Here is a 13,013-nt window from a genome sequence, read left to right on the forward strand (position 1 = left end):
ATATATGTATATATATGTATGTATATAATATATATATAAATAAACAATTATATAAAATATTTTTATATTAGTCATTATGTACAAGAAGAATAGAAGAAAAAAATGAAAAATAGCATGCATCAGTCTGGTCAATCAAAATCAGGGTTTTTTTTCCTGGAGACAGACGATATACTTCATATTCTTTTGGAATCATCTTGAATTATTGATAAGAATAGCAAAGTCACTGAAGTTCTTCATCAAACAGTATTAACTATTCTCTTGGTTCTCTTTACTTCTCTATGCATTAGTTAACATTTGAGTCTTTTCAGGTTTTTTTAAATCATCCTGATTGCCAGGATTCTATTACAAATATCACAGCTTATTTAGCCATTCTCCATTTGGTGGGTATCTCTTTGATTTTCATTTCTTAGCCATCACAAAATGAGCTAATATTTTAATAAATCATTCGAATCTATATAGATGGCATGCTTATCAGATTTTCAGGTATCTCAAGGACACAAGGATGAAAGGAATTTTATATCATTGTCTATGATTGAATCAAATGCAAAAAATACCCCAGAAGGTAGAGCAATTTGGAAGAACCATCCAACTTTAATAGGATGAAGTTTAAAATAAATGAATATGAATTCCTACTGTTTTTAAAAAACTTTTCTTCACATGTAAACAATAGAGATATGACTAGATAATCATGTGTGAAAAAGAACTAACGTTTAAGTGGGCTGCAGGACCAATAATGTATGATAGCCAAAAATGTAGGTCACTGTTTCAGGACAATGCATGTATATAATGGTAAGAACACTGGATTTGAGTAAAGTGTGGGCCCTGTCACATAAGACCTGAGTGACCTTGTTCAGGTCATTTAGTATGTAAAGCCTCGGTTTTTCTGGTCTATGAAATGATAGTTGATTATGTTATCAGAAGTTTTTTCTAATTCTATGAGCTTATTTAATAATCTTGCTTTATTCTTCCCTGGCCCTGACATATTTGCTTCATTTTTAATGTATAGAATACATTTTAAGCTGGAATATATCCAGTAAAAGATGACTAGAATAGTGAGGAGACTGATGGAAGCAATTGGGCATAATTAACCTAATGAAAGAATATATTAGGTATATGATAGTTGTTTTCTAGTATTTTGGGGTTTGGCACATTGAAGAAGGGTTAGATTTATTCTGATTGCTCCCAGAGAGTAAGATAAGTGATTGTAAGTTGCAGAGAAGCAGATGTCCTTTTGGTGTAAGGAAAAATTATTTAATATTATAGTTGTGGAATGGGTTGCCTTGGGAGAGTTCCTTATTGGTATTTTTTTTTTTTTAATCAAGTTTGGGTCACACTTGGTAAAGAAATTAATATAGGGATGTCTGTTTTTGTAATATAGACTATCTTACTCTGAGGTCCATTCCAGTTCTGACAGTCTTATTATCTTCCTTTTTCATTAAGTATGATGAGTATGAAAAGGAGAAGAGTGCTATTTATTTAAGGAGTTTATTTAATAGTAAAATTAAGTTCTTGTTACATATTAATCCCGTTGTGAGGAAGTGTTAGTTTTTTAATTGATATAAGATGGTAATTTTAGGCATATAAGATATTATGGAAAATTTTTTAACTATTGGCAAGACTGAATGACTACCAAGTCAGTTATAAAACCTTATAATTAAAAGGTAACTTTAAGGTCAAATTCATTTTGAACTTGTAGCACTGAAAAGCAAATATCATGACATAATTTGCACTAAAAAGACATTTTTCCCATTTGGGACTTCACTTAGTTTTCTCGGAAGTAGCTTATGGTTTGGATGTGATGAGGATGAAGAGCGCAATGGTACAACAGTGAAATGTATTTCTCCTTGTCTTTGTGCCCATATTAGGGACACCTGAAATAGCACTGATCTCCCCAAGTCTAGTTCTATAAGAAATTGTCCAGCACCCTGATTGCTTTGAAATTCCTCAACCTTTCTGAGAAGAGAATCTGATCTTGAAAGTTTCTCCATGTAGATTTAACTTGTTCATTTAAACAAATAGTGATTAAGAAGATAAGGGAAAAATACATGTAGACAAATCCAAGATCAAGTAAGTTTACACATATACTCTTTAACTTGCATTAAAGTATCAAGCTGAATGCCATTTCAGAAAGATTTGTGATGTCAAGGCATTGTGGAACAGTGGAAGGAATGCTAGATTTGAATTTAGAGGATTGGGTTCCAATTCTGTCCCTGCTACTTACCCATGAGACCCTAAATAATTTATTTTTAGCTAGGCAATTGGGGTTAAATCACTTGTCCAGTGTTACATGGCTAGTAAATGCTAGTATCTAAGGCTGGATTTGAACTTGAGTTCTCTTGACTCCCTCTCCCCTTTAGTATTCTGGACATTAGTTTCTTTACATATAAAATTCGAGAGTTGGATTAGATGACCTCTTAGTTCTTTTTTTGAGTCTATGATTTTTGCTGAAGAAAATCTTGTGAAAGATAAGTCATTTCTGTATTTAAAAACTGAATCAAGAATCATTCTTTGCTTATGTAATATTTCAAAGAAAGCAATTAAAAATTAGTCCATAGTACATAAACCTAAAATAATATAGAATTATGATTTTTGCTATCAAACCATAACACTACTCTGAGGACGGTTTTATTGTAGTGAAGTGACATTTAATTTTAAAGTTAATAGGATGATATTTTAGGAAAATGATAGTAACCCTTAAGTTTTAATCTGTTGTCTAGTCTCACAGCTAACTACTGTGGAAAAAAAAAAGTCTGACATACTTTTGTAGATCTCACTTTAATTTTAAGAAGTCGGCATAGAAAATGATAAGAGCTTGAACTAATGAATTTATGGTTTGATAAATAGGTTATGATACAATAGCATAGGTTCCACATATGGAAAACTGGAGGAACAAGTTTTTGAAGATAATATTATCAAGGAGAAATATGAAAATAGTCTTTAGTAAATACTGTTTAACAACTAAAATATCAGTCTTATTTCAAATCTACAAGATCTGACATCTTGTTTGATTAACTAATGCACAGATAAACCAGCCACACCCCTGTAATTACTATAAGGTATGAGAAAGTAATGCATTATAAAGGATGTTTTTCTCCCTTCTCCTCCCTCCCCCTTAATGGTATTTTATTTTTTCCAATTACATGTAAAAATAGTTTTCAGCATTCACTTTGTAAAAAATTTTAGATCCAATTTTTTTCTCTTCCCATCCCCAAGATGGCAAGCAAATTGATCTAGCTTATATATGCACAATAATTTGAAAACGTATTCCCATATTAGTCATATTGTGAAAGAAAAATCAGCACAAAAGGGAAAAATCATGAGAAAATAAAAAAAAGTCAAAATAATTTGCTTGGATCCACATTCAGTTTCCATAGATCTTTGGAATACAGATGGCATTTTTTATTCTAAGACTATTGGAATTGTTTTTAATATCTGTATAGTTGAGAAGAGCCAAATCTATCATAGTTGATTAACTCACAATCTTTTTATTGCTATGTGCAATGTTTTTGATAATGATAATGAACCTTGGGTAATGCCTACTCAATTCCCATATTGGTAGAATTTATTGGTATATTTTGAAAACCATAAAGTACTATATAAAAGTAGTCATGTTAATAAAGAGGAGGTAATAAAGAAGAAGTGGTACAGAGAATACAGCTAGCCTTGAAGCCAGAAGACCTGGGTTCAAGTCTTGTTTCTGACCATACTGTCTGTGTAACTTAGGGTAAGTTATTATATCTTAGTGCAGGAAACAGCCTGAAGGACTATACATCTCAGACCTGCATTGGGAGAGGGAATTTCCCTATCTAGGAATTCCCTAAAATAGATCATAAGTTTAGCTCCTTTTCTCTAAGTAATCCCTGCTCTCACCTTACTTATTTATATAAACTTTATAGTAATGCCAGGAAAAATGTAATGTCATGGGGTTAAAAGAGTTTCAGAGAAGAATTGGTACTCAACAATGGCCCTGCCATAGAAAAGTTGAAAGTGAAGACCAAAAAGCATTTATTTTTGGTAAGGGAGCCACTGTTTATTTTCAGAACAGTGAAAGTCTAGTAGAGGAAGTAAAACGTTGAATGAAAATTGTAGTAGATAACTTAAGAGATTAATTAGGAGATTGAACAATAAATAGATTCTATGGTGTCTGAAGTTAAATTTTTTATTGATGGGAGAATTGAACAGAAGGAAGGCTCTCAGGAGACAAAGAAAATGAAGATATTTGAGGAAAGATCAGTTTTGAGATAAGGTCTAATCTCAGAAAAAACATTCTTTTCTGTTGCTATTATCACCACTCACTACATACATGTTAATGCCATAACCTGGACAATTATAATAATTTCTTGAGCAGATTTTGGATCCTCTAATCTAGAGATGTCCCTCCAGACATTTTGTGATTTAGACAAGTTGACCTCTGATCAAAAGTGTTTTTTGCCTCTGATGACTCTCTTCCCCAATATGACTTTCCCCTTCTCATCTTGTCTTCCCCTCCTACTTTCCTGCAGGATAACATAGGTTTCTATATTTATATTGAGTGTGTATGTTATTTTTTCTTTGAGCCAATTTTGATGAGAGAAAGGTTTATTGATTCCCTTTGTTCTCTTTCCCCTCAATGTAAAAGCTTTTTCTTGCCTAATTTATGACATAATTTACACCATTCCACTTCTCCCATATATTTTTCACTTTGTCTCATATATTCTCATCCTTTTATTTAATTTTTCAATATTATCTCTTCCTATTCAACTAATATTTGTGCCATTACATATATTCCTTCTAACTGTTAAAATAATGAGAAAGTTCTTATGAATTAAAGGTATCATCATACCATGTAGGGACTTAAAGAGAAAAATCTTAAATCCCGTACAATTTCCCTTTTCTGATTACCTCATTGTGTTTCTCCTGAGTCCATCTTAAATCCCGTACAATTTCCCTTTCTTGAATAACTCATTGTGCTTCTCTTGAGTCTTGTATTTGAAAATGATATTTTCTGTTCAGGTCTGGGTTTTTCATCATGAATGCTTGAAAGTCCTCTATTTCATTGAATGTCCACCTTTTCCCTTGAAGGAATACATTCAATTTATCCCCTATCTCTCTTACTTGATTTTTAAAATCCCTTTTGTCTTGTGTGTCTTGAGACCAATTCTTATTGGAGCCTTTGGAGATAGGAGCTTTAATATTATTATCTTTTAAGTGTATATTTTGATGTGTCCCTTTCTGTTGTTTGCTCGTTTTCCCAGCCTACTATTGGGCTTTGTTTTCAAGTTGGAGGGCATAGTGTCTCAAGTTTCAGGAGTTTTGTGCAGCTCTTTTCAGAGATCTCTCTACTGCTACCTCAGTGCTAGCAAAAAGGCCTCTGCATTGTTCCTCTGATCAGCTGTTTTGCTCCTTCTACTTGTGTGCTGAGATGTCTGCAAGTTGTTGCTGTCACTTTGCTGCTGTTGCCACAGCTCCTGTCACTGTTCATTCAGTGGGCTCCCCTTACACTTTAGTGCTCCAAACCTTTCCTCCCTGTTGTTCTTGGCAACTGTGGGCTACTGCCAGTTTAGAGGCCCCATAGTCTTCTGGTTTTCTGACGACTAGATTATGCTGATTGTGCTTCAGACTCATTCCAGTGCAACAGACTCCTCCTGCCAACTTTCCAAGTTATCTTTGGCAGGAAAAATGTTACACTCTTTTGTGGGCTCTGATGCTCTAAAATTTGTTTAGAATACTTATTTAAAAGTTAGCATAGAATTAAAATTGAATCTGACGCTGGTAAAACCAACAAGCTACAATGCTCTAAAATTTGACAGCAAAGGACTGTAAGGAAAAAAAAAATTATCCTGAGTTCTGGAACAGGTAAAGAAATAAGCCCAGAAAATACATACCCAAGAAACAATAATATTGCTAACCATATTAACATTATTTAGATAAGAGCTTTGAATTTTGCAAAATATCTCATTTGATCTTCCCAATCCTGGAAGATCTGCATATTAATATCCCTACTATGTAGATGAGGAAATAAGAAGAAAATTAAGTGATTTTGCCCAAGGTCAGTTCACTAGTAAGGCTATGCCCAATTCACATGCAATACACTTTCACCTCAATTCCCAGTCCTAATTTCACTATACAAGATCATTCATTCCTTTTTGGTAAATGTGCAAAAAATATAATCAGAGGGATAAGAAATCTTATCATGGAGATTTACTTTTTCAAATTATTAAAACCTGAGTATGTCAGTTTTCATTAGCAAATGAATTTGCAAAGTTGGCTCAAAATGCAAGATGATATTCATATGGAGTTTTGAAATAAAAACTAAAGCTCAGGGGAACTATGACTAAAATGACTAAAGATATACATGATCTACAAAGTCTGGCAATGCATATATGCTTGAGCAGCTTCAATTTTCAGAGAACAGGACTAAAGGGAATGCCTCTAGGGAGAAACAAACCAAGTCTATATGGTTTTACAAGGTACAAGGTCTTTTACAATAATGATCAATGGAAGTTGCTTGTTTGATTTTTTCCAACTTGTAGCTAACATTTCTGGTCTTCAAGTTCTTGGTTCCCCTTAATGCTAGCACTTTCTCTCTTAAGATTCCCTCCAATTTATTCTGTATCCATCTTGCTTAAATATAGTTGTTTGCATGCTTTCTCTCTTATTAGACTGTGAGCTCCTTTCCTTGGATCCCCAATGCTTACTTATAAGTCTTTGAAGGGGTTTCAGGGAGAGATTGGGTGAGTCCTTGCTTTCACTCTGGCTCTCCCATCATAGACATTTTTCTTGATTAAGCAACCAGCTATCAGTTATTCACCTGAATAAGGCTAACACTATGTAAGAGATAAAGCCAGAATTTTCACTCTTACGTGTATCTATATATGTGTGTGTGTGTGTACGTACATATATGTTCACATTCACACATTTCATAACCTTAAAGAATTTGCAATAATATTAAGAAAATGAAGCTGATAATACTTTATGATTAAAGAATCATATAAAATGTAAATACATAGCTATGGTAGTATGTGTAAATATAATAGAAGTTGATGAAAGGAAAAACTTGTGAACTAGAATGGTCTTCTAAAGGAAATTATTTGAGTTGGAACTTTTTTCAGAGGATTAGGGGATGAAATGGAATAAAAATAGGAAGCTCCATTGTCATTGGGGTTAATAAACTCCTTCGGAGCAGAAATATTTCCTCACAAAATGTTTTACATATATCATCTCATTTATTCTTGGTGAGATAGTAGTACCAGTATTGTCTATTTTTCTTTTTTAAGGTAGAGTGATGCCTATTAAATTATGGAGGACTTGAAAACCAGACCAAATTAGGGTGGAAGAAACTATAGAGCTCTTAGAGTTTCTTAACTTTGGTCCATGAACTTGTTTTTTAAAAGAATTTGTTAACTTTCAATGTAATTGGTTTTCTTTTCTTTTTTTTTTCCCCAAGAGCAGTCATTTCCTTTTTTTTTTTTTTTTTCTTTAAATAACTTTTTATTGACAGAACCCACACCAGGGTAATTTTTTACAGCATTATCCCTTGCACTCACTTCTGTTCCGATTTTTACCCTCCTTCCCTCCACCCCCTCCCTGAGATGGCAAGCAGTCCTTTACATGTTGAATAGGTGTAATTGGTTTTCTTTATAAAACACTGTATTTTATTTAATGCATTTAAAAATTTTTTTGAGAAAGAGTCCATAGGCGTTACTAAATTGGCTCGAGTCTTAAGACGAAAAATATCTTAAGAACTCCTGGTGTAGAATAAGGAAGATCTGCAAAGATGATGAGAACCTGGAGTGGAATTGGAGAATAAAGGGTGTTTCTGGACAATATTTTGAAGACCTAACCTTGATGATTGGAGACAGAATTTAGAACAAGAAAGGAGCCAAACTTATACTTACTTCTAGCTAGGAATCTAAAAAGCAGAAATAAGATTTGAAAAGGGTACTGTTTTGGAAGTGAAAATGGTAACTGACAGATTTGTCATTTGGAAATAGTTTTTGCTTGCTTTTTATAAATTTGTCTTTCAGGTATTTGGCACAGTTCTAGGTAAGCACTTTACTGTTTGTTGAATCAGCTCATATTTGGATGTCTATGGAAGTTGGCTTTTGAAAAGGAATTTTGCAATCAATTTTTTTTTTCATTAATGTTCAGGAATCATTTTTCCTATAGAGAGCAAATTGCTGGTTAGTTTGTGTTATTTTACTTTATGTTTGCTGAGGCAATTTGGGTTAAGTGACTTGCCCAGGGTCACACAGGTTGGGTTTTTTTTTTTTTTTTTTTTTTTTAATAACTAGACATTATTTTGAATGGATGTTTTGTATGGGACCAAAATAATTATAAGGGTGGTAAAATTACTGAAACTTTTAAGTTATATATCAATATTGTGAAATGTTTAAGGATCTCAATCTGTACCCATTTTAAAAAATTGATAATTTAAAATTATACTATGCTATACAAATCTCATTTACAATGGAAAAACTACAATAAAAGTTAATGAGTTAACATTTATATAATGCTTTATGGTTTGCAAAACATTTTGCCTTTATCATCTTATTTGATGGTTACTTGGAAATTGAATGTCATTATCTCCATTTTTACAGATGAAGAACCTGAAGCTGACAAGTTAGGTTACTTGCCTAGGTTCACAGAGAGATATTAAGTGTCTGAGTTAAGATTAAGACTTGAGTGTTCTGACTCCAAATTCCAGATTCTATCCAGCTTTTTCTTTAGCTTTCTCTTCGGTCTAAAAAAAGTTTATGTACTCTGCTAGGTAATATAATTTGTTTCAGTATCATATAAGACCCTTAAAGAACTTATAACCTAATTGGAGTATCAGTGTATACACACTTGAAAAATTAGACAAAAATTTCAGGCAACAGTAGGAAATATCACAAAGTAGCTCTAGATAAAAGTGCTATAAATTTAGAGGGGACACCACCCTTGTCTTAAAATGTTAGGGCATTTTTCATGGAGTTCAAATTTGAGCTAGTTTATGTAAGTTAAGCAAGATTTTCATAATTAGCACCTGGCAATAGTATTTTAGTGATAGTATAACAATAGGGCATTTCAGTAATAACTTCTTGCTTGGCCTCCCATCTTTCTTGCATTGATAATTCTCAATACCTTTTCTGCTCCTATTCCCAAATATCCAAATACTCCTATTACAAATCATGGAACTACTCTAATTCCACCAATAGTCTCAATATAGTATTTATTTTCATCTTTAATTTTCTGTTCAATATATCTTATTCTGTACAATGACTGTTACAAATCTACCCATTTCATAGTGGCCATTTGCTTCTCTCAGGAACTATTTGCTGAGATTACCCTATCATGATTTCTCACTTTATATCTAGAGCTTTACACTTCTATCATGCCCTTACCATGTGTTATAATATTTATATATATCACATCCCTTTAATGAATGTAAATTTTACAAGTACAGGGACTATTTCTCCAGTAAAAACTATCTGTCCTTCTAGAGCCCAACACATTTACTGCATGTTTAATTGTTAAAGTAACTCACCAATTTTTTTTATATTGATGTTGAGTCCTAGTCCCTAGAAATCTTACTTATTTTGCCCCTTCATAAATTATTTACTCTACATTGTCTCAGAACTCTTTATCCTGTTTTGTCTCTGTTCAACTACACAAATTTAGGATGGAGGTAGATGGGATCAGAGAATAATTCACATAAAAAACAACTAGGAGGTTGTAATAGACTAAAAGTTTTGTACAATTCTTCAACATGCTATGGTAGGCAAAAAGTCTCCATGCTACATGAATAAAATAGAGGATTCCTAATGAGAGAGACAGTAGTTATCATATATTCAATTTTCAAACCACACCAGGAATGCTGTGACTAAGATGGTGATGGAATTTAAACTGCACCATATAGAAATTGATGGAAGGATGTGGAAGTGTCTTTCCTGGAGAAGGGAACCCTGTGGGCTAACAGTTCTAATAGCTTATCATTGATATAGTACTTTTAGTTGCAAAGCACTTTATAGATATTATCTTGTGAGCCTTAAAGCAATCCTATGAGAAAGGTGTTACCCTTTTTCAGATGAAGAATCATAATCTAGGAGAGGTTAACAACTTGCCCAGGCTCACACAGCTGCCGAGTTAAATTAATTAGAATTAAAACTCAGGTTTTCTTGATTCTGAAGTTCACTTCTATCTATTGGACCACATGGCAGTGTAGAATTATTTACAATTATTGAATTATTTTGTGAGAAAGTAGGATTAAACCTTCCTGTTGGACCTTAAAAGATAATATGGTATAGTGATTGAGCATTGAACCTGGAGGACCTGATTGAACTCCTTTCTCAGACACTTTAAATTACATGTAACCCTATGCAAGAAGATTGGGCTACATGACCACATCCTTGGGGCTTTAAACATAAAGGATAGCACTAGGACTAATGTTTGAAAGTCCTAAGAATATACAATTTAGCTTAATATAACAAAATTCTTCATAATTAGATTTTCTCCAAAAGAGAAGGTTTCTAGTGACTAGAAGTCTTCACATAAAATCTGTAAGAACAAGAGTATTGTGGACAGGATTAATATGAATAAGTAATGAGCAAGATGATGTGAGGTCTTTTCCAGATCTAGGATTCTATATTTCCCTTGAAGAATGATTAGCTTGAAAGAGCTCCAATCTCATCCTTTCACAGATTTGGAAACCAAAGCATAGAAAGGATATATATAGCATAAATCATACAGTCTTCTGAAATCATTGAATATTTATGTTTGCATCAACAAGTAAACTATTGTCCTTTGTAACTACTTCTGGAAACTAGCACAGATATATTTCTATATTTATTCAAGGTAGCTCCAGACAGGTGCTTTTATGTCCATTTAGGCTTCCCCTTTGTTAACCTGGCCAGAACTGACAATTATTGAAGTATCAATTATTTCATTAGTTTATATTCTCATAAAACATCCAATAAAATCTTTAGCTTCACGGGCAGGCAAACCATATACCTTATACTCAATTTATATCTTGTTCATCAACCGTTCTCCAATATTCCATTGGATCTGATTCCATGTCTTTCCTGTCTTGTATCACTCTTGTCTACATTCTTCTATAAATTCACCACTTAAAGGCATAATGTCTTTTTTTTAAAATAACTTTTTGTTGATATTACCCATGCCAGGGTTTTTTACAGCTTTATCCCTTGCACTCACTTCTGTTCCAATTTTTCCAATTGATGGGCATCCATTCAGTTTCCAGCTTCTGGCCACTACAAACAGGGCTGCCACAAACATTTTGGCACATACAGGTCCCTTTCCCTTCTTTAGTATCTCTTTGGGGTATAAGCCCAGTAGAAACACTGCTGGATCAAAGGGTATGCACAGTTTGATAACTTTTTGAGCATAGTTCCAAATTGCTCTCCAGAATGGCTGGATGTGTTCACAATTCCACCAACAATGTATCAGTGTCCTTGTTTTCCCACATCCCCTCCAACATTCCACATTATCTTTCCCTGTCACTCTAGCCAATCTGACAGGTGTGTAGTGGTATAAAGGCATAATGTCTTAAGGGCCTTCCTGACATTCTCTTGATATAGTGAATACCAATAGAAGATATGGACTATCTTTTATGTATTACTCACTCCTGTTACTTGACCAGGCCATTGACTTTGATATGTTTTTTTCATGACATCCTTGACACCTAGTTATTGTTTCTTAAAAGTTGTATCCTAAGTACCTATATGTACAACTTGCTTTTCTATTTCCCTTTGAGTTATCCTCAAATTAAATTCTTCACATTTATTAGAATCCTATGATCCAAAGCTGTCATACAATATCACTGGAAAAATTTTCTTGTTAACAGATGGTAACTTGTTTTAGATGGTAGCTTGGAGTCATCTTTGCAGTTGTTCTATAGTATCTAGCCTTTTCTTCTCTTTTCTTATTCAATTATGGAAATTATGGTTCTGGAAGGATATAACTTATTTTAAAAGAACTAAATAAACAGGAATTTTAAAATATTTTAGTCAATAACTTATTTTGGGCTTGTTATAAATGGGCTAACAGGTGATATAACTCTTTGATTTAAGCTTCTTAAATAGCTAGTCACAGATCCCCAGGACTCAGTTGAAGCCTTAACATTGAGTCATTAATTCTAATAATACTAATAATTCTAATAATAATTAATTCTTTGAATTTATCCATTCAGCCCATTCCTTTTCTACCTGATTATACTTTCATTTAGCTCACATTTCTCCATCTTATTCACAAAGATAAATTCATGAGAGATTATTAGGAACCTTTTGTAGTCATCAATCTTTTGACCTTTCTTGATCTACCAATCTAATAACTTTGTCATAAAAGGAAATGCCTATCATTTCTAATCCAGTGACTAATTGGACCATATTGGGCCAAAATTATAGAACAGTACCTCCTCTTAGGAGGTAACCTTCAGTTACCTTTTGGAGGATGAAATTCTAATGAATAGACATCAAATGACATTTATATAACACTTTATGATTTGCAAAACACTTCACCTATCTTACCTCATAATCAGCCAAAACACTATTAATTCTGCTGTTGGTAGAAAACTCCAATTGATGTACTATTATTTGAAGGTCTCTGTTGCTGTTATTTCTGTATAAGGCTTATGATCTATTTTCTCCTTTGCAGATCATTTAGAGTATATTTCCATCAAAATATCCCTTGTGTTTCTCTGTCTCCTTTCTATTGCCCATCACTCCAGTAAGTCTTCACTGAAATATTCTCCAACCAATTTCCTAGTTTTTGAGTTCTGGATTTTTATATGATTAAATCTTCTTAATAGGTCCCTATCCTGTTTATTAAGTTCTTTTAAAATAAGTTATATCCTTCCAGAACCATCTTCCATGGGACTATCCCACCAAATTTCAGTGCTAAGTCAAATTTGCCTCCTTGTATTAGTTGACCTCCCATACTTCATGCATTTATAACTAAACATCTGAGGCCATGAACATTTTTTTGTCTCTTGTGAACTACTCTTTGCTGTTTTTACTATTCTTCCTTCATTGTGTCTA

General features: G+C 33.2%; 1 protein-coding gene across 3 annotated transcripts in view; it reads left to right on the plus strand.

The window, feature by feature from the left end:
* Nucleotides 1-13,013, plus strand: part of RPRD1A (regulation of nuclear pre-mRNA domain containing 1A) — a 107,947-nt gene that overhangs the window by 64,836 nt on the left and 30,098 nt on the right. The gene's annotated exons all lie outside the window — the stretch shown is intronic.

The sequence above is a fragment of the Antechinus flavipes genome, chromosome 1, assembly GCF_016432865.1.
Source record: "Antechinus flavipes isolate AdamAnt ecotype Samford, QLD, Australia chromosome 1, AdamAnt_v2, whole genome shotgun sequence".
NCBI classification, from domain to species: Eukaryota; Metazoa; Chordata; class Mammalia; order Dasyuromorphia; family Dasyuridae; genus Antechinus; species Antechinus flavipes.